At 43.9% G+C, this 21,058-nt stretch overlaps 1 pseudogene; it reads right to left on the minus strand.

The window, feature by feature from the left end:
- Nucleotides 1–12,918: 12,918 nt before the first annotated feature.
- LOC147640904 (cysteine protease XCP1-like) lies at nucleotides 12,919–13,847 on the minus strand (annotated as a pseudogene).
- Nucleotides 13,848–21,058: the final 7,211 nt, after the last annotated feature.

Below are 21,058 nucleotides of genomic sequence, written 5' to 3' on the forward strand. Positions count from 1 at the left end.
GTTATATCATCAACACTCGAATCAGCTTCACTTCCTTCTTCATCATGAACAGGTTTCTGATTATCCAGCAAATTGTAGCTATTCTGCCCAACCCCCGGTGGAAAATCAGTCACTTGAAACTTCCTACGAGACGTTTGCTTCTGCTTGACCTTTACATCCCCTCCTTCCTTCACTTTACCTTTCTTCTTGTTGCTAGGCCCTGCAGCATCCGTGCCTTCTCTTTCCTGTGGCATCCGTTTCCCCAAAGGTATCACATCAGCTTCTGTCTCCTTCGTCTTCTCAAGGGTGACCACATCTATCACCTTAGTTTTACCTTTCTCTTCATTTGTCAACCCACTGGTCCCCTGCTTCACCTTTAATTTCAATTCCATAATCATTTGCCCTATTGGGAATCTAAGAGGGTAAGGGATACATATCACCCCCCATTCGCTGAGGCTTATCACAGTCTGTACTTAGATGTCCAAGTTCACCACAATTCCAACATGTAGGGATAAACCGTCTACCCCTGCCAAAACCACGGCCACTTCCATAGCCTGCTGTCTGACCTTCAACCCCTTCCTGATTATAACCTCTGCCTCGGCCACGTCCACCACCTGTGTTCTCCATCATCTTCAAACGCAGATTCTTCATACAATCCACCATTTGCCTCATGTCCTGTTTAAGCCCTTCATCAGAAGCTATAACAGCTATGGGTGCTACCTTTGTCCCCTGTGGTGTGACATTATTCACCTGAGCTTCTGTCGGTTGCACTCTTTCCAGCACGGTTTTCATCGGTACCGCTTCTACTCTTCTCATTTCAGGCCTCACGGCCACTGGAACCATCCCCAGCTGGTTCATCCGTTGCAACTTCCAATCCTTTGATTTGGCTATCTCCACCGCATAAGATCTAGGCTTCTTTAATTCAACCTTCCAGCGAATGCCTCCTTTCAATCTTGCAACAAAACGATCCTTCTTCATCATGTCCGGAGGTACTTGATCTTCCCCCAAAGCCCTGCACAAAGTCTCCCACAACAAAGAAAATTTCTTTACATAATCATCAATTGGCTCCAATTCGCCTTGTATCAACCCCTGCACTTCATGCCAAACTCTGTCTGGGTCCTCGATCTTCTTGAACCTATTCAAAAGTGCAGTCTTCAATCCATCCTCAGTCATTGGAATGCGTGGCTCAGCATCCCTTAACGACTCCTCATAAGCTCTGTACCAAATCCTTGCATCCCCCTTCAAACATATATTCAGCAACCACAATACCTGTACCGGATCATTGATGTGGTTGCTTATGCATGCAACCTCCATTATTTCAAGAAAATCTGCTACATCTTCATTAGGACCACCAAAAAACTCTGGATACGACATCATTTTGATCCCGAAGCTTCAGCTCAATCCCAAAAAAAAACTGGAAACACCTTCCTTCAATCTCCTACTCTGGGGCATACACCCTCGTAGGCAAGAGAAATACACTTGAGCTCTCCTCAGTGGGGGCACCAGAAGAATGGTAGGTGAAAAAAAGAAAAAAGACCACGCCTCTATAGCCCTTCACCTCCCAAACTTTGATACGACAACACGAACGGGGGCACCACCAGCCCACCGGCTGGAACACTTCTCACAATTCACCACCCACCCACACTAGAAAGATAGCTCAAAACCACGATAGACAGTGATCATTCAGCAAAAACACACAGCACCATACACACTGTACAAACTCAGCAATTACACCAAAAACCAGGACTCTGGCCAAGATTTACTGCAAAGGGAATTCACCCTTGTGTCTGACAACCAAGCCTCTGTCTCTCGGTCTCTGCTTCTCTTGAGAGGGCGCCCCACCAGCAACCCTTCTTCACTGCTTTACTGCCATCAGCCCTCGACCCTTATGGTACCGGCTCTTCTCACCTGTCTTCAGCACTACCAGCCACCTTTGCAGCTGTTTTACGTGCCAGCGACACTGGAGACGGCCTCCAACTCTGCACTGCACTCTAGGCTCTCTCTCTGGTCAGCATCCACTCTCTGCCTGCTGCAGTCGTCGCCCACACAAAACTAGCCACTTCTCTCTTCAAAGGGCACCCCACCAGCTAACCCTCAACTCAGCAGCTCTCTCTCTCTTTGTGTCGTGATGACCAGCAGCTTTGCCAACCACAGAGCCTCCGCACAATCTCTTCAGCACCAATACCAACTGCTCAACGCAGCTGAACCACCTAGCCAGTCGTCCCAACCAGGGATTTCATATTCACGTGATCACAGCCTTTTTTCTTGTGATCACAGCTATTGTTCACAAATCTCAATGTTCACAAAATTCACAGTTCTCAAATCCTAGAGGGTGGGATGACCTGGTAACCCATAATTGGCCCGCCGGGCTACAAGTCTGGACCGCCGGGCCCGTCGGGCGCGCAGAAGCCCGCCGGGCCCGCCTCCCGGCCCGGCGGGCTATATTGTGGTATAAAAGGGTGGTCCAGGGGGTCACTGTTCATCACAGAATCTTCCTTGTACTTGGTGTCAGTGGTGCTAGTGTGATCAATTTGAGGTAATTTTTAAGTTGAAAGTGTTGGTGTCATTTAATTTTTTGCATACGCTTAGGTTTAACGTTGTTTGTGATGCATGTGCATGTGTCGCTAAATGTTAAGAGGCCCGCTGCAGATGGCCGAGCGATTGGCTAGGTCTGCTGATGTGCACTCTTAATATTTAACTTATGTAGAAGTTTTCGTTGTGGCACGGTATCTGCAAATGGTCGGTTTACTGACTAGGTTTGCAGTTACCAAGTTACAATGCGGCTTTGTTTTTGTTAAATGCTTTGAGAGCCCGCTGCAGATGGCCGGTTTACTGGCTAGGTCTGCTGATGTGCGCTCGTAGCATTTGACATGTGTGATGCTTTGCTACTTAGTACGGTATCTGCAAACGGTCGGTTTATTGACTAGGTCTGCTGACACCAAGCTATGTGGTGAAGTTTGTTTTTGTTATTTGGTTTGATTGTCATCTGCAGATGGTCGGTATACTGACTAGGTCTGCTGACGATGTGTCAAAGCATTTAACTTGTGCCATAGTTTTCATCTTAATGCGATATCTGCAGATGGTCGGTATACTGACTAGGTCTGCTGACATCAAGTTAAGTCGTAAACTTGTGTTTTGTGTTTGTTTTTGACGATGAATGTGATTATTTAGTTTGCATGACATGAGTCATAAGTGTGTTGGATGTAGAAATCTCTTAGTTAGCTTACAAATAGCATTTTTTGTGGTTATAAATGTTGCAACTATTTGTCAATTATATTGTGCAGATTGATGGCGATGCTTGCACTTACTCCTGAAATCAAGAAATCAATTTGTATCAAACTCGTTACCCTCATTAGTTGCTTGTCACCTAATCACATCGAGGGTATTGTGTCTGATAGGAATCGATTTGAGCAAATATTAGGTGAGGTTGTCCGCGCAGTGAAAAATATCCATGTGGGTGCTGATGGAGCAGCCATCAAGCATTTTGTTACTAGCATTGTGGGCAACATGCCTAGATGCGCTGTTGACCTAGGTGACGACAGACCAACGGAAACAAAAGAATCCAAGCTGGAGCACTTCCACACAAAATGGAAGGTAGAGAAAGAGAGGTCCAAACGTGCAAAGGCCATAGACACCCAAGCTATCCTGAGCAAGAGAGCTCGCAAAGAGCTGGACCGGCCTGCTGATGAACAAGAAGATTTATCATCTGGTGCACGTGAGGTCTCTAAACGCACCCACTTGCAGCGCACAAAGCATAATACTAACTGCAGCATGACAATTGGGTTGCCTGCAGAGGCCATCATCACAGAAAAGAAGATGGGCTCTGGATCGTACGGCGTTGTACATAAATGCCATATTCAAGGTGTCTCCTGGTTTCCAGAAGGCATTTCTTATTGTGCAAAGCAATTCCTTGGTAGCCGAAGGGCTCAATTGAAGTCTTTTGCTCAGGAGGCTTCAATCGACCTAACCCACAGGGGCATAGTGCGCGCCATTGGGCACACAAGGAAGGAGCCATGGATACTGCTCTTCCCCCTCTTTAATGGGGGAAGTCTTGGAGATATAATGGAGTGTGTTCCGCCTCCTAAGGGGACCCTCAGTTCCATGCTTGCTACAGGCAAAGGCAACAGATACAAGAAAAAACAAGTGGCTCCTCATGAAATGGAGCGATACAAGTCTTTGATTTTTCATGCTCCCGAGCTTATCTGTGCCCTTGTGAATACCATGGCCTTTGCACATGCTGAAGGGATCATCCACAATGATTGCCACCCCTGGAATATAATGATAGATTTCACCAAAGAAGGGGTGCCACGGGTAGGCATCATTGACTGGGGTCTTGCATTGAGGGATGGGATTGAGTTCAAACCCACAAATATCACCAACAAAGCAGAGCACGATCAACGCCCCTGGAGAGCCCCTGAGCTCGCAGATGTAAGGTCCCCTTGTCCATGGAGCAAGGCATCAGATGTCTTCTGCTTGGCTTGGGTGATTGAAAAGTTTACATTATTTTGTGCTGAGTTTGCAGAAATGACCAAAGTGCCGTGGGTGGGTAAAACTGCCATCCACACAAATTTGATTAAGGAATGGACGGCTGCCTATATGACGCCATCAAAGGAAGATAGGAAGACCATGGCAGATTTTGAGGAGCAATTGAAGAATTTGGAAGTGTCACCTGCTGCATGCTTACGTCCACTATCTGAGATGACACCACACTTATTATAAAGCCTCTTGTAAATGATATGTTTTGGTTGGCTATCTATTCCATGACCTGCCTTTAATCGACTGACACTATTTTAGTCCCAATTGTTAAATATTATTTTGATCCCAATTCTCTCTCTCTCTCTCTCTCTCTCTCTCTCTCTCTCTCTCTCTCTCTCTCTCTCTCTCTCTCTCTCTCTCTCTCTCTGAGTATTTGAAAATAACAAGTTTGCAGTAAATAAACATTGATTTTATAAACTTATACCTAACATCTGAAAATAACTTTAAAGTTATTCCTAAATTAACATTGATTCTATAAACTTAAAGTGTATACATACTTTTTCTCAGATGGCTGATAATAATGAAGCCGCAAAGAAGGCATTTGAACGCTTAAAGCAAATCTCGGGCAGTGGCACTGTGAATGATGCGGCACGAATTGCCGGACGCACCTCCAAATGGGCACTGGCCCATGGATTACAGTATGCCCAAGTAAACAAGAATGTGTCCAAAGAGATGGTCAAGAGCATCTGGCCTGACGTCTCCAATGATGCCATAAAAAAAGGGCGCTTGAAGCTGACACAATGTAGTGTTCCTTTAATTATCGAGCATGCGGAGCGCATTTTTGTGGATGTCATGGCCCAACCCATGCATCACGGTGACTGTCCCCTCTGGTTTGCTAAAATGCTATATGCACAATTTGTGCAGAATTCAGTTGTAGACTTTAGCTCTCGACCTCCTCATCTACATGTGGAAGACATTCGGAGTGAGTCAATCACTATGCCTCGAGATGAGTTGCAACTGGCCATTCTTGGAGCCTCAATGGAAGTTCATCACACGGTTGATGAGCTTCAAACTCAAATCAACCAAATTAGAGGCACCCAAGGCCCTCAACAGACGGAAGCAGCACCAGAGCGTGGGCAAGCACCTGAAAGTTCAAGCGCTAGAGATATACTAAGAGAGAACAAGCTCTTGAAGAGACGCATAACGCAAATGGAGGAGCAAGGCCATGCAAACTCTCCTATGACGGCATTTGAACACCCGAATAGTTTGGAGCAACCACCTCTACATGGGCACGAAAGTGGCGGACCATGCCCTATTTGTTATAGTTTCTTTCACTCATGGTCTGGCCACTACACTGTCCCATGTGGGCACATGTACCACTTGACCTGTCTTTTGCAACACATGGTCAACAGTACTACGTGTGCTTTGTGCGGCAAAGAATTTCACAAAAATTTGTATATATGTTTTAAATTGGGTGCCGACTATGATCGGTTGACCAATGCACGACACATGGACGAGTTAGAGCCGCATTTAAACTTATCTCTCTCTTAAATGCAACCCTGGAATTTAACAAGATTCGGCAACTTTGTTCAAAAGATTTCCAATGCTCTCTCTCTATCTCTCTCTCTCTCTCTCTCTCTCTCTCTCGCACACACACAAACACATGCACACAGATTACTTTGGAGTGTGTCAAAACTAACATGATTTCGTATTCTAAGTTTAACATGACATGACTAAAAACCATACTCTCTAAATTGACACTAACATGTTTGATATCCAGTTGTTGCAAGATGGATTACTTTGGAGTGTCTCAAAACTAACATGATTTCGTATTCTAAGTTTAACATGACATGACTAAAAACCATACTCTCTAAATTGATCACCAACATGTTTGATATCCAGTTGTTGCAAGACGGATTACATTGGAGTGTGTCAAAACTAACATGATTTCGTATTCTAAGTTTAACATGACGTGACTAAAAACCATACTCTCTAAATTGACACTAACATGTTTGATATCCAGTTGTTGCAAGACGGATTACATTGGAGTGTGTCAAAACTAACATGATTTCGTATTCTAAGTTTAACATGACATGACTAAAAACCATACTCTCTAAATTGACATTAACATGTTTGATATCCATTTGTTGCAAGACGGATTACTTTGGAGTGTCTCAAAACTAACATGATTTCGTATTCTAAGTTTAACATGACATGACTAAAAACCATACTCTCTAAATTGATCACCAACATGTTTGATATCCAGTTGTTGCAAGACGGATTACATTGGAGTGTGTCAAAACTAACATGATTTCGTATTCTAAGTTTAACATGACATGACTAAAAACCATTCTCTCTAAAATGTTCACCAACATGTTTGATATCCAGTTGTTGCAAGACGGATTACATTGGAGTGTGTCAAAACTAACATGATTACATCAAACGATTGGAGCGTCTGCGGGTGGCTTTACTAACACCAAAATCGGGTTGCAAGTTTTCTTCTATCTCTTCAATAAAGCACAAGTTATCGCTCGTATGTGGGACATTAGGCTCTACATCTCCATTCTCTTCTGCATCATACTCATCCTGAGTAATGTCATATGTCCACTTAGGCATCTCTTCGTTGTAATCATCTGACTCAATTGACTTCACCAATTTATCATTACAATACATATACACCAACTTCTCAGCTCTATCACTCAATAAACGATTTCTGCTAATAGAATGCACATACTTGTAACTGCTCCAATTACGTTCAGAACTAGAATTTGAAGCACATTGTGCAAGCACTCTCACAGCTAAGCGTCGCAAAGTTGGAACACTTCCCCCATTCAACATCCACCATTTCCAAGCAGGCTGTTCCTTAGCAAGCTTTTGCACAAACTCCAAGGCAAATCTACCTTCTTTCAATTTATACTTGGTTAGCTCAATTACCGCTGTTGCTTGCTCATCTGGACCTTCATAAAATCGCTCCACAACATCATAGAAATCATCGATTACCTCCTCATCTAGGGCATTCACGTCCATATGCCAGTATTCTGGGTCAAGACAATATGCAACACTATGCAATGGACTATGTGCTCCTACCCACCGAGCGCTTACATACTTGGCCAAGATATTTCTCCTTGCTCTGGTGAATGGAGGACTCCAATGCTTGACAACAGTTTTAGTGGGCTCCTCTGCGTTTGCGAGGCTTTCTTGAATGGACCACCACGCCATCCAAACCTTCCCGATATTTGGCAATCTAGAATCCAACTGGCGCAAAGCAAGCATAACTGGCATCATAACATGATAACAATCTGCTGCTTCCTCCCATAAACTACGATCCGATATCAAAGATCGCATGTACCTCACCTTTTCTTTAACCTTTTCGGACTGGTCAACCTCCCACTCAGAGAAGCCAGCACACACAAAGGTTTCCATGACTGCATTCTTATTTCTTAGGAGAGATTGAAGCATATAAAAATTAGTGCAAAATCTGGTTTCACAAGGCAACTTTAGCATAGTTTCCATGCGTTGACGATACATATCTAAAACACGTTGCCGTTTGAGCACAAATTTGACAATCTTACTTGGACTATCGATAATCTCCTTGAACCACTCTGTATCAGCATTTCTGTACCAATCTTGTAACACCAAGTTAAGGCTATGAGTGTTACAACCAAATGTATAGATATTGGAAAATCGAGATTCCAACATACGACCTGCTGCTCGACAATTAGCTGCATTATCCATAATCACTTGAAGCACATTTTCAGACCCAACTTGGTCGATAGCATCACCAATGATATCGGCGATAAATTGACCAGATTTAATTTCCCCGGAGCTATCAACAGCTTTGATAAAGCATTCCCCACGAGGACATACCAACATTACATTTATCAATGGACGTCTTTGGGCATTCGACCAACCATCACTGACAATTGTGCATCCAGACTGATTTGTGGTGTCAATTATGAGTCTTTGAACGCTTTCCCGTGTGTTGTCATAGCACTTGTCAAGTAATTGATTTCGCATGTGGTGATAAGTTGGTGGACAAAACCCAGGTCCATATTCTCCAATCTTCTTCCAAGCCATCTTCCATGAATCTTTCGTGACCATAGACAATGAAGAACCAGTAAAGAAGATCGCTTTCGCTAAAGCAAGTTGAGCATCCTCTAAAGCAGTGGCACGAAAGCTGTCAACTAGATTAGTTTGTCTGGTACGAGACATACCCACCTGAAACTCAGGAGATGCATCCATCGGTATTGAGACATCTGGACCTTGGGTGTCATTTTGGCAAGTAGTATGTGTTGGAGTCACTCCTTGGTTGGAGATCCCTCCACTTGATGCTGCCAAATTCGGCGATTGGTGATTTCTTGCACAGAGATTGGGCCTCTTGTTTTGTGATGCTTGTTTACTTATCAAAGCTCTAAGGCGCTTTGCAGCATCATCAGCTCCTGCACCCTTGCATTTACCTCCAGGATTTTTTGTGCTAGTGCCAAGCAAATGCTCCCTTATTCTGGGAGCACCCCCAGATTTTACCAAGCCACAAAAATTACACTTCCATTCGACAAATCTAGAAAGATTGGAAGTAAATTGCCATTCAGGTCCCGGTGATTTTCCTCCGCTCCTCCTCTTGCCACTTTGAGACGCAACATTCAAAGTTTGTGCTGTCATATCTCGTTGCAAGGAAACTCCACTAGTTTCTAATGGTCTGTTGCTTCGTTGGGTTGATGTGCCGCAATTAGAAGCAACCATTGTAACACCTAAACAACAATCATGCAAGATTTGAGATCCAAAACAGCCTGAGTAAAACTAAAATATGCAATTATAAAGTCTAAAACCCACTTCTTGCCAATGCAACTGAACGTTTGGTGAGATGCATTTGAGGCAATCCATCCCTAAATAGAGATGATGTCCCGAACATCTCACCACCTATATCCTCCTCTAGAGAAGCTCCTACCCAGACCAAATGGCACTCGAGTAGACCACCCAAGAGGAGGTATTGCTAGTCGACCTAAAGAAATCAAACGTTTGGTGAGATGCATTTGAGACAATCCATCCCTAAATAGAGATGATGTCCCGAACATCTCACCACCTATATCCTCCTCTAGAGAAGCTTCTACCCAGACCAAATGGCACTCGAGTAGACCACCCAAGAGGAGGTATTGCTAGTCGACCTAAAGAAACCAAACGTTTGGTGAGATGCATTTGAGGCAATCCATCCCTAGATAGAGATGATGTCCCGAACATCTCACCACCTATACCCTCCTCTAGGGAAGCTCCTACCCAGACCAATTGGCACTCGAGTAGACCACCCAAGAGGAGACATTGCTAGTCCACGTAACAAATACGATAAACCATTTACAATCAAAATCTTATAAAATACAAAATATTATTAACAAGCTTCAAACAAAAATCTAGAATATTTATACTCACCTCTTGTGTCTTTTAGCCTGAGGTGAGCCACCCAAGTGCTTTGGTAAAGCACATTTGGAAGTGAGGGGAAACCCTTTATATAGGTCCCTCCAGAACAGCCAAGTTTTTGGCGCAAAAAAAGGCCCGCCGGGCTAGATAAGTAACCCGCCGGGCCCGCCGGGCCAATCTAGTAGCCCGCCGGGAAAACCGGGATAGCAAGTTTCTCCCGGTTGTGTGAATATCTATGATATTAACAAGTGTGTGAGAGTGTTATTAACTAGTGTTATTACCACTTCGCGGTTAACGTGATCACGTGAATGAAATCCTTGGTCCCAACCAAAGGCCACCTCCCCTAGCTGCGCTGTCACTGGCGACTCCTTTGCGCCTAGATGCTCACCAGTATCCTTGCCAACAGCCCGACTGTCTTCGCCTGCAGCCCTTCTCTGTCTCGTTGACGACCAGCCCTTTGCACCCAAACGGCTACTTCAGCCCCCAACTCTCCAGAGTATCACCCGAACCTTCGCATCTCACCAGGCGGCTCCTATGCGGCCCACACCAGCCCTCGTAGATCACCTGCCAGCCCCACCGCTGCACCTGGCGGCTACCTTCACGTATCTCCCACAAGGCTTTGGCTTTCTGCAGAATCACCAGGGCGACTCCCTCTTCCACGCTGCTACGATCACCCGCGAGCCTTGCTCCAGCGGCAACCCCTACACGCATCCCCTAGCCTGCAGAAAATCCCCCAACGGCCTTTTCTACTCTCGCACCCTTTGCGTCTTCGCCAACTTTCGAGAGAATGTGCTGGTGGCGTACAAAGCCTCCATGTGGACCCTTACAAGGTGGCCACTTGTATTATATTTTATTTATTTTTTTTTAAAGCTCAATGATGGCCACCACACTACAATGGCTCCTCCTTTCCCTTGTATTTTTCCTGAACAAACGGCGCCCACAACCTTCCAAAACAAGACCTGCCCACCACGACCATCATCATCAACACCTCGACTTACCAAAATACGACCAATTCAGTCGGTGCCCTACATTTGGCAACCACCCGCACACCATACTGTTGCAAATAAAAAAAACTTCCAAATCTCCAGCATCTGCTCCGAAAAAAACAACACCCATATACTAGCTCACTATGCTCTGTACATTTGCCTGGGCATTCAAGTCAAAGTTTATTTGCATACCACGCATCCCATATGTACACAGACCCAAAACACTTTTCAGATTTTTACCTGACAATTGGCTTTACCTATCCCACAATATGGCCTCTTGTCTTCCAAAGGGACCCCACATGTTTTTTGCTCTCCTGGTCGTCGTATATTTCTGTTGCAAGGCAAACCACGGTCTCTCTCTGCAGTATTCCCAATCTCCTCCTGAAGATGGCAGTTTTCCACCTCCCTACTTTAAATAGGGGCACACAATGACTAAGAGTAAAAAAAAAGAAATTCCATTAATTAGTTGATGTTTTTTTAAAACTTTTGTTCTTTTATACCTTAATCAAAGAAACGAAACGACGTTTACAATATGGCCTCTTGTCTTCCAAAGGGACCCCACAATATGGCCTCTTGTCTTCCAAAGGGACCCCACATGTTTTTTGCTCTCCTGGTCGTCGTATATTTCTGTTGCAAGGCAAACCACGGTCTCTCTCTGCAGTATTCCCAATCTCCTCCTGAAGATGGCAGTTTTCCACCTCCCTACTTTAAATAGGGGCACACAATGACTAAGAGTAAAAAAAAAGAAATTCCATTAATTAGTTGATGTTTTTTTAAAACTTTTGTTCTTTTATACCTTAATCAAAGAAACGAAACGACGTTTACATATATTCGCTTGGCCTTTGCCGCGCATAGAGTAGAAACTGCCAATTGAATTCCATGTGGTTTTTCCTTTCGCAATCTCACAAAAAGTGCATGCATAACATAGGGGTAGTCTTGCATATAAATGCTGCAATCAAGCGTGGGGTATTTGGAAAAGAGGAAGCTAGTGATCCCGACAGTGGTTTCGGCAAGCGTGGGGCTGAGAAATCTGTCAGTTTGCTGTGTTGGTTCGGTGTCATGCCGGTGTGCCACGGGGCGAGGGGTTTGTCTAGGCAGGGCCCAGAGCCGCACAACAGTGCTGATGTTGGTTGCGGTAAAGCCGGTGTTGCGGTTGAGCATGTAGAGTGGAAGGCATCAATGATGGTGTTAACAAGCTTCCGCCTGGATCGATGGGGAGGGGAGACAACAGATTTTCTAGAGCCACACAGGGTGACATCGATATGAAGATTCATGGAGAGCCATAGAGCAAGGTACTACAACAAAAAAACAACAATACAATAATTGAGCTAATGCTCTCATGATACTATCGAGTGGATATTGATGACATCGGTGTTGCTAATCACTTCCTCTAATCTCAGGTTTGGAAGCGTGATTAAGAGCCACTTGTTTGGGCACTCAACCATGGTGTGGCTCTCAATAGATATATCCTGCATAATGAAGGCAAGCTGTTTGCGACAAGTTACCCGAGTTAGGTGTGCAGGATACTGGCCAAATGGTCCATGATCGTGCTTGTGTGCGACGCCCATAAGCGCATGCACGCTCTCACTTTCGCTTTCACAGGCCCTACAAACTCCACCACCATCTCTTCCTCAGCAACGTCCACTCTCTCGTCCTTTCCACAGTGCAGTCCTAGCCGACACACGGTATCCTACCCACTGGCTAACATGCCAAATAGGTCTCTACATGTCACCTTGTGATTCCGTCACTCACACGCAACTTCACAAGCAAAGATTAGCACGTTACTTGGTGGAGAGCAATGATACTATGTAATAATATGAGGAGGGCTTCTTGTGACGGTTAGAGAGTACCTATGGAGTAGCCATAGCTGCTCTATAGAGGCAAGAAGATATCGAGATCGAAAAAAACAGAGGTAGACTATGTTTCTCAACCATGGGAATTTTTGTAACGAAAAATAAAAAATATCTATGGTTTTATTTTTATTTTTCATCACAAATAAAAAATAAAAATCATGACTCTTTCTTAATTGAGAGTCATGATTTTTTCAAAACCGGTTGCAGGCTATATATTATATTAAAGGGCTGCAGGCCTTGCTTATTGCTGAAGGTGCGACAATATTGTTACGCTGAAACGATGGGGTTGGGTTGATGGGCTTGAGCGAGGCCTTGTATGGGTAGAGCTCTTCGGTGTCGAGGCCGTCGTAAGTCGAAGGCAGCGGGCATGGAACCGCCGTTGCATCCCCTGTTGCCATGGGTGCTGCAGTCGATGAGCTGCTGCTCCGACAGGGAGACGAGGTTTCCCGTCACTATCTGGTTGATCCCCTCCACCGCGACCACCGTGGAGAAGGCCCAGCAGCTGCCACATTGCCCTTGATCCTTCACAGCCGTAACGGCCCGCACTGCCGCCAGTCCACCGCCGCCGGTAGTACCGCCTCATCAATACTTGTGCCATCATCACCACCATGGCGACGGCGTGAGGCTCTTCTGGTACTGCGGGCAACTGGGCTCCACAGGTACGCCGTTTTAAATTCGTCGTGAGTGAGATCGGAGAAGTTGTTCATGTCCAGCCAGTAGCCGTGCTCTCCAGTGCGTTTGTTGTGCTCGAAGACGTGCCTGAAGTTGTCGGCAAAGATGGCAAAGCGACGGAGTTTTTCGTAGGAGCGCGTACTGCTGTCATTGCTGTAAGGGCGAGGGTGCTTCTCGAGCCAGGACAGGAAGAGTGAAGTGACCTCATCGGGAGGTAGAAAACTGCCATCTTCAGGAGGAGATTGGGAATACTGCAGAGAGAGACCGTGTTGCAACAGGAATATGCGACAACCAGGAGAGCAAAAAACATGTGGCTCGCTGGAAGAGAAGAGGCCATATTGTGGGATAGGTAAAGCCAATCACTTAGCACCTGTAATATCCAATGGGAGAAGAGGACAGCATCACTGAACGAGGTCAACAATGTCATATCCATACCCTTATGGAGCCCGATAAACACAGAGAAGCATGCCATGATTGAGGAGATAGAAACACCAAGCATGGTGACATCAACTCATGAAGCAAAAAAGGCAGTAATTTTACAATCCCTACGGAAAAAGTAGGCCAAGTCATAGGGTACACAACATTGGGTGCCTAAGGGACAACTTGGAAACCAGCTCTACAAGGATGAGAACAGGGTCAATAAAGAATCAACAAGAAGGGTTCAAAAGGGAGGCAAGGGACACAAATGGTCTTCACAGGTAAGTTGGTGGTACGCCAAACAAAACAACACTCCACAAAGCATTCGTAAAGCAATGGGTCCGAAAGGACTTGCTCATGGCACAAGGTTACTACCAAGGCAATACACTAGTATGGGTGCCTAAACTTCACTCAGTGGGTCACCGTTGCACACACCTCCGAATACAAAGGAAAGGGTAGTAAAGTCATTCAGAACCAACTCCCGACTAGAACCAATGCTAAGAGTGCACAAACACTGGTGTGGAGGAAGAAGCCAACCCAACAAGATGGGTTAAATATAGCCAAACCAATACCTGTAACCACCTCGATCAAGGAACTAGATAAGGACCTTGAAAGGAGAAAAAATAAGGTTCAACAAATGGACACTGATACAAGCCCCAATCCACAAGACTTAGTAGCAAAACTATTTAGTTGGGTGGAGGGAAGAACCAAGCACTCCCACACGGAGTTGAAACTCCTGCAACAATACCTACCCAGAAGTACCAAAGTACCACCTTGGTTTCCATGGCAATAAAAAGCTGAAGGTATCCATTAGTCACAAAATGGATACAAGGTAAAACTGGGTATCATTCACTCCTTTAAATGCATGTTTGAATGTCTGAGCATGAATAGAAATATTGGGTATCAATCTTACACACACATGATCCAAAAAGGTTCACGTCGTGAACTGATCCAAAATGCTTCACGCCGTAATCTGGTACAAAAAGGTTCACGCTATGAACTTCTCCTAAAAGATTCACGCTGTGAACTGGTGTAAAATAGTTCATGTCATGAACTAGTCCAAAGTGCTTCATGCCATAAACGGTTACTTTTTCTGGACCAATCATAGGATGACATGTGGCTTTCTTCATTAAGGCAGCCACCTACTCCAATGGCCGTGCCATAAATTTAAATTTCTTTCTTTTTCCATCATTTTGCAATCGCCTGTCCTCATCGTGTGCACAAACGCAATCACACTTTCCTTGCATCGCCTCCCTCTTTGCTTCTTCGAGTTCAGTCGACACTTAGGTATTGAGGTGGGATCTTGGGCCTTTCTTTGTTTTTTCTTTTCTTTTCTTTCATATTTTCAAACATTGATCGTAATCTTGGGACAAAAGATGTATTTGCCTGTTGAACAAGTTCTTGCATTTCAACAAAGGTCTTTGATTTCCAATCAATGTTATCATCATTAATTTCCTTGTGATCGATCATCCTTACCAAAAACTCCACTATGCGATCTGATCCAATAATGATCTGATCCGATAATGCATTAATCGAATTTACAAAAAAACAAAACATAAATACTTCATGGACAAAAACCTGGTCTCACAGAAATGGCCAAAACTCACGGAAATGGCCAAAACCTGCAGTCTCCTAGAAATGGCCAAAAACCTAGATCGTCCTAGGATCATTTCCTCTTCCATGGAACCTGCAACAACAGGCATGACAAACACCTTCCCAACAAAGGAATTATTTCTTATGAAAATATTAACACTTAAAAATCCCTCAACTTTCGTAGTTGTCAAGTGCACACTACGTACTTGTGCATTGGTGGTTTCAAGGTGCGGTTTATCTAAGGCTACCCTTGTCTCATATGAGATCAAGTTATGACTTGATTCCATATCTATCAATGCAATGCTTGTTGCATGACATTTAGCCATAGAGAGTCCCACCCTGAGCCATGCTAGCTCAATGTTTAGTTCCTCTTTGTCTAGGAGAGTTAGTGAAGCCATGTTCACGTGCAACATTCTCTTTTGGTGTGAGATCCCTGTCCCTACCACGCAGCGAATTCAGGGGTGCTAGCAGCAGAAGTAGCACTTCTTGGTGTGAGATCCCTGTTCCCACCACAACGAATTCAGGGGTGCTAGCAGTGGAAGTAGCACTTCTTGCACGGAGCAGGGTCCATCACTCGGGGCCTCGCCCACGAATATCCGGACAAGAGACTAATCCATCGGTTGTTCCAAAACCAAACCCAGAAAAACTTCCCTTGCCCGGAAAGCATGGGCGATTCCTCCAAGATAATTTTTCTCTAGCATAGTCAAAAGCCTTAACTAACTGAATTGATCTGACCAAACCCGTAAGCCCCATAGTCAGATCAGGGAAAGATTGCACTCAGATCATAGAGACCAATGCTTTTTTCCTCATTGAGAGGCACAGCCGTTGATTCTTTTCCATAGAATAATTTTTATCTGGGATTTAATTCATGTATCGTACTATAACAGAATTGAGTCTCAATTTTAGGGATCCATCAGTCCAGCCTAGTCCCGTGGAATAGCCAACCGCCCAACCACTGTAGTGATGGGATCCAATTAGGAATTTGGTTAGGTTTTGTCCCGGGTACTAGGGAAAAGAGTTCCCTGGCCCCCGGATATTCCTGCAAACTTAAAACTAGTCATACCACTTACACACCCAATATGAAATTGCCTTTTTCACAAAATCAGCTGTCTTTAAAAGAATCATTTAATGAATTCATAATGTCACTGATCATAATCCTCAAAACCTCCGATTTCTAATCATTCCTTCATCAGTGTACCTATGGCATCATTGGCAACCAGAACGCTCACCACCTGTCCACTCAAGGGCCTTTTTGATGATTCCTAGCTCATAGTACTCGACAATATATTCACACATCAAAATGGAATCTCCGTTGAAGATCAGCAAGATCAACCTCCAACAGATCCATATAAAAGAACCATGGACTCATCCGTCGTAGCTGCAAGCTAGGCCTTTCCTTTCCTTTTGTATACGTCGAAACCTGACCTTGTAGAAAAATACAAACTGTGTGTGCTCACAAGGTGTTTTCAGAGACACTTGAGATACAAAACAAATGCGTGTTTACTTTGCTCAATCGGCACATACATAGCGACAATTCGTCGCTTCAATAAGTCGTTTCAAATCACGACGTTTGAATGTTTTAATTTCACTAAAATGTCCAGGTGTTATATTTCTTTAGACCTAACTTGTATCAGTTATTGTAGTTGCTTCAAAGCAATGTCTGTACGGGACCCGCAATTCTAATCTATACACCCGCCAGCTTTCAAGAAATAACGTTTGTTTAGATGATAAGCTTGAATAAGAAATTTGGGAGTGTTGAAGACTAATAGGCGCCCCAGTTGGTTTCATTATTTTGGAAAGGCGGAATAGATGATGCCTGATGAGACAATTTTAAAAATACATCTCACTGTGCATGTGCTTTCTTGGCGCAAGGGTCCCGCTGCTGCAAGGTTCGACGTCTTCTCACAACATTAATTAGTTTAGAATAGATGATGCTAATTTGTGAGAACTATTCTAAAAATACATCTCACACTGTGCATGTGCTCTCTTGGCCGACATTGTGTTCTTGTCTTCCCAGTGTATGCGACCTCGTGGAGCATCCATGCATGGCTCCATTATCACCCGGTAACTACCCATGTTCTTGTCTTCCTGTCTGCGACTTCCTCAAACATAGATGGCTCCAACGGCTTCTAGATTTCTTCTTCTGTGCGCCTGCATCTGGTACCCTGTTATTCGATGGTTGTCCCTGCTTCTTTGTGTGCTTCAAAGGAGCGAATGATCCTATGTTTTGCTGGAGCATTGGTGGTTTTAGGAGGTTATATCTTTCTCACAACAAGGAGCTTTAGAGCAACACGTATATAGGGATTTGGAAAAAATTCCCTACTTCTAAAGCCAACATTTTCCTCCTATATGTAGTGAATTTCATTCTCTATGTAGCTCTTTCTTCTCAATCTAGGAAATCTGGTTTTGACCTAGGACGTGTTTAGTTTCATATGGTTTTGACCTAGGACGTGTTTAGTTTCATATATGGAGAATTCTTCTCTCTCTAGGAAATCCGGTTTTGACCTAGGAAGTGTTTTATTTCCCGGAGATAGAGAATTATTTCTCTATCTGGGAAATGTGCTTGCTATCTATGAAGCTTTGAGAAGTAATATAATTTTTATATAGATAATTATTTTCAATTTAGCAAGTGTTTCAATTCTTATATGAAGAATCCTTTCTCAATCTAGAAGATGTTGTTGTGGTCTAGGAAATTCAAAGAGTAATAGAAATCTTGTGTAGAAAATTCCTCTCAATCTAGGAAGATGTGGTTCTGATCTAGGGTAGTGAATATTATTAATAGCCACAAAATGAACTTCCACATTATGTGCCATTCTTGAACTGAAATTATGTCAACTAAGACTCTTGTAGATGTATATCGTTATCTCAAATAATATAATAGCTCATTTAAGTCCATTTGATGTGTTACAAATGTTGCGGATCCTTGCGATGTGATCATGCCCTTGATATATGACCTTTCTTTCTCAATCTAGGAAGATATGGTTGTCATCTAGTTCAATTCCTATGTAGTTAATATTATTCATAGCCATAAAATCATAGTAATTTGAAAGATAATATCATTGTAATTTAGCTAGCATAAAAGTATACCATTCTCTATAAAAAGAATACATTTTTTCTCTTATAAAGTCATTAAAGTGTATGGAGTTGCTGAGCAAAAAAATAGGCACATTGCTGAGATTGCATTGATGGGAGAGAAGAATATGCCGCATAACTATTGGACTGAGGCTGTTTTTACAGCAGTTTACATCATGAACACGACTCCAACTGCAACCATACATGATGTAACTCTAGAGGAGAGGTTTACTGACAGAAAACTTGATTTGTCTCATCTGAAAGTCTTTGAATACATTGCATATATGCATGTGCCAGATGAGCTGAGAACTAAGCTGGATCCAAAAGCTGAAAAATGTGTGTTTATTGGGTATTCCCTTGAGCAAAAGGGATATAGGTGTTATAACCCTACTACACGTGAGTTGAGGGTAAGCAAAGATGTTGTTTTTGATGAGATGAACAGCTGGTATGCTGCTAGAAAAGAAGCTGTTGGGGCTAATGTGAGTGGAAATGTGGTTGCACAGAATGCAAGTCAGCAATCACAGTCTTTGAGTGGACCAGGAGAGTCCTCATCTAGTGGTCCAGTTGATAGACCATGGAGTGGCAGGCGGCATCATAATACCAGTCCTGTAAATGTGGTTAGTACATCATATAAAGGCAAAGAGAAAGTGGTTGAGCCCCTTAGTATGCCTAACATTTCTGCACAGCATTCTCATGTTGATGGAGAGTCTAGTGGCTCTTAGAGATGAGCCTTGATGAGGATCTTGGGATACCAGCTATGAGAACACCTGGTGTAAAGAAGGCTATGGAAGCCATCAATGCAAAGCTGCAAAGATCTGGGAGAGTGAAGAATCCTATGCAAAGGTTTACCTATGATGGATATGTGGCACATCACTATGCATACATGGCAAAAGTTGTGCAGGTTGTAGAGTCCACATGCATTGATGAGGCTGTTGGAAATATGTGTTGGGAGAACGCTATGGATGAGGAGATGGATGCACTTTATGGAAATGAGACTTGGGATTTAGTGCAATTGCCTGAAGGCAAGAAAGCCATTGGATGCAAGGGGGTGTACAAAGTAAAACATAACAGTGATGGAAGCATAAGCAGGTACAAGGCTAGATTGGTAGCCAAAGGATATGCACAGACATATGGCATTGATTATGAGGAAACTTTCAGCCTAGTTGCCAAGATGGCAACAGTGAGAGTTGTGATAGCAGTGCTGCGTCAAAGCAATGGTCTTTACATGAGATGGATGTAAAGAATGCATTCTTGCATGGGGATTTGCAGGAAGAGGTGTATATGTTGCAGCCACTTAGTTATGAGGATGTGAGTCACCCCGAGCATGTTTGCAGGTTGAAGAAGGCCTTGTATGGCTTAAAACAAGCACCAAGAGCATGGTCTGACAAGATTTTTGAATATCTTGTCACTATTGGCTTTCATGTAGCCAATGCAGATTTCTCGTTGTATCTGAGGCGGACACAGTGATAGAGGGGTTGTGCTTGTTGTCATCTATGTAGATGACCTGATCATTACGGGGGACCATGATGCAGAGATCTTTGATGTAAAGATCTTGCTTAGAGACAGAAGTTTGAGGTGAAAGATCTGGGGGAGCTCAGATATTTCTTGGGCATTGAGGTGATTAGGTCACCACATGGTATTGGATTATTACAGAGACAGTATGGCTTGGACATGTTGTCCAAGTATGGTATGACAGGCTGTAAGCCTATCTTAGTGCCATTGGATCAGAATGGCAAGTTGAGTGCAGATTCATGAGAGATTTTGGAGGATCCTACTATGATAGGCGCATAGTAGGAAGCTTGATCTACATGACGATCACCGCCAGATTTGAGCTATGTTGTGGGTTGGTGAGTCAGTTTATGTAGGTTCCTCGAAAGTCGCATTTGGATGCATTGAGACGCATACTGAGGTATGTGAGGTCTACTTTGCATTGTGGACTATTTTATGAAACTGGGATAGAGATATGTGTACATGGATACACAGATGCTGATTGGGCTGGTAGTATCTCAAATAGAAGATCTACTAGGGGCTTCATGTTTTCTTTGGGGAGTGCTGCTGTGACTTGGAACAGCAAGAAGCAGCCTAGTACTACTACTATAGAGGCTGAGTACAGAGATGCTGTTATGGCAGCATGCGAGGTAGCTTGGTTGAGAAAGCTACTTGCAGATTTGGGTCTATCAGTGGATAGACAAGTTATCATTTTCTGTGAAAACATTAGCAGTATACAGTTGGCCAGGAACCCAGTTTTTCATGCTCGCACAAAGCATATAGAGGTCCACTACCATTTTGTTAGAGAGAGGGTTTTGGCAGGAGACGTTGACCTTGTTTATGTCAACACACAGGATCAGGTCACTACATCTTCACCAAAGCATTGGGTACAAAGAAGCTCCGCAGATTCAAGGCTTCGCTTGGTGTACATGAGATGGAGTTGAGCTCGAGGGGGTGTGTTGAGATATCGAGCTCATCTAGTGAGGTGGTGGACACTGATGACCCGCCTGGGGGATAGGCCCCACAGTGGTGGACACTGATGACCCACCTGGGGGATAGGCCCCACACTTACACCACTGGCATGGTTGGTGAGATCATGGGTGATATGCGGCC

Source organism: Cibotium barometz, chromosome 2, assembly GCF_041138505.1.
Source record: "Cibotium barometz isolate CiBa-2024 chromosome 2, ASM4113850v1, whole genome shotgun sequence".
NCBI lineage: Eukaryota > Viridiplantae > Streptophyta > Polypodiopsida > Cyatheales > Cibotiaceae > Cibotium > Cibotium barometz.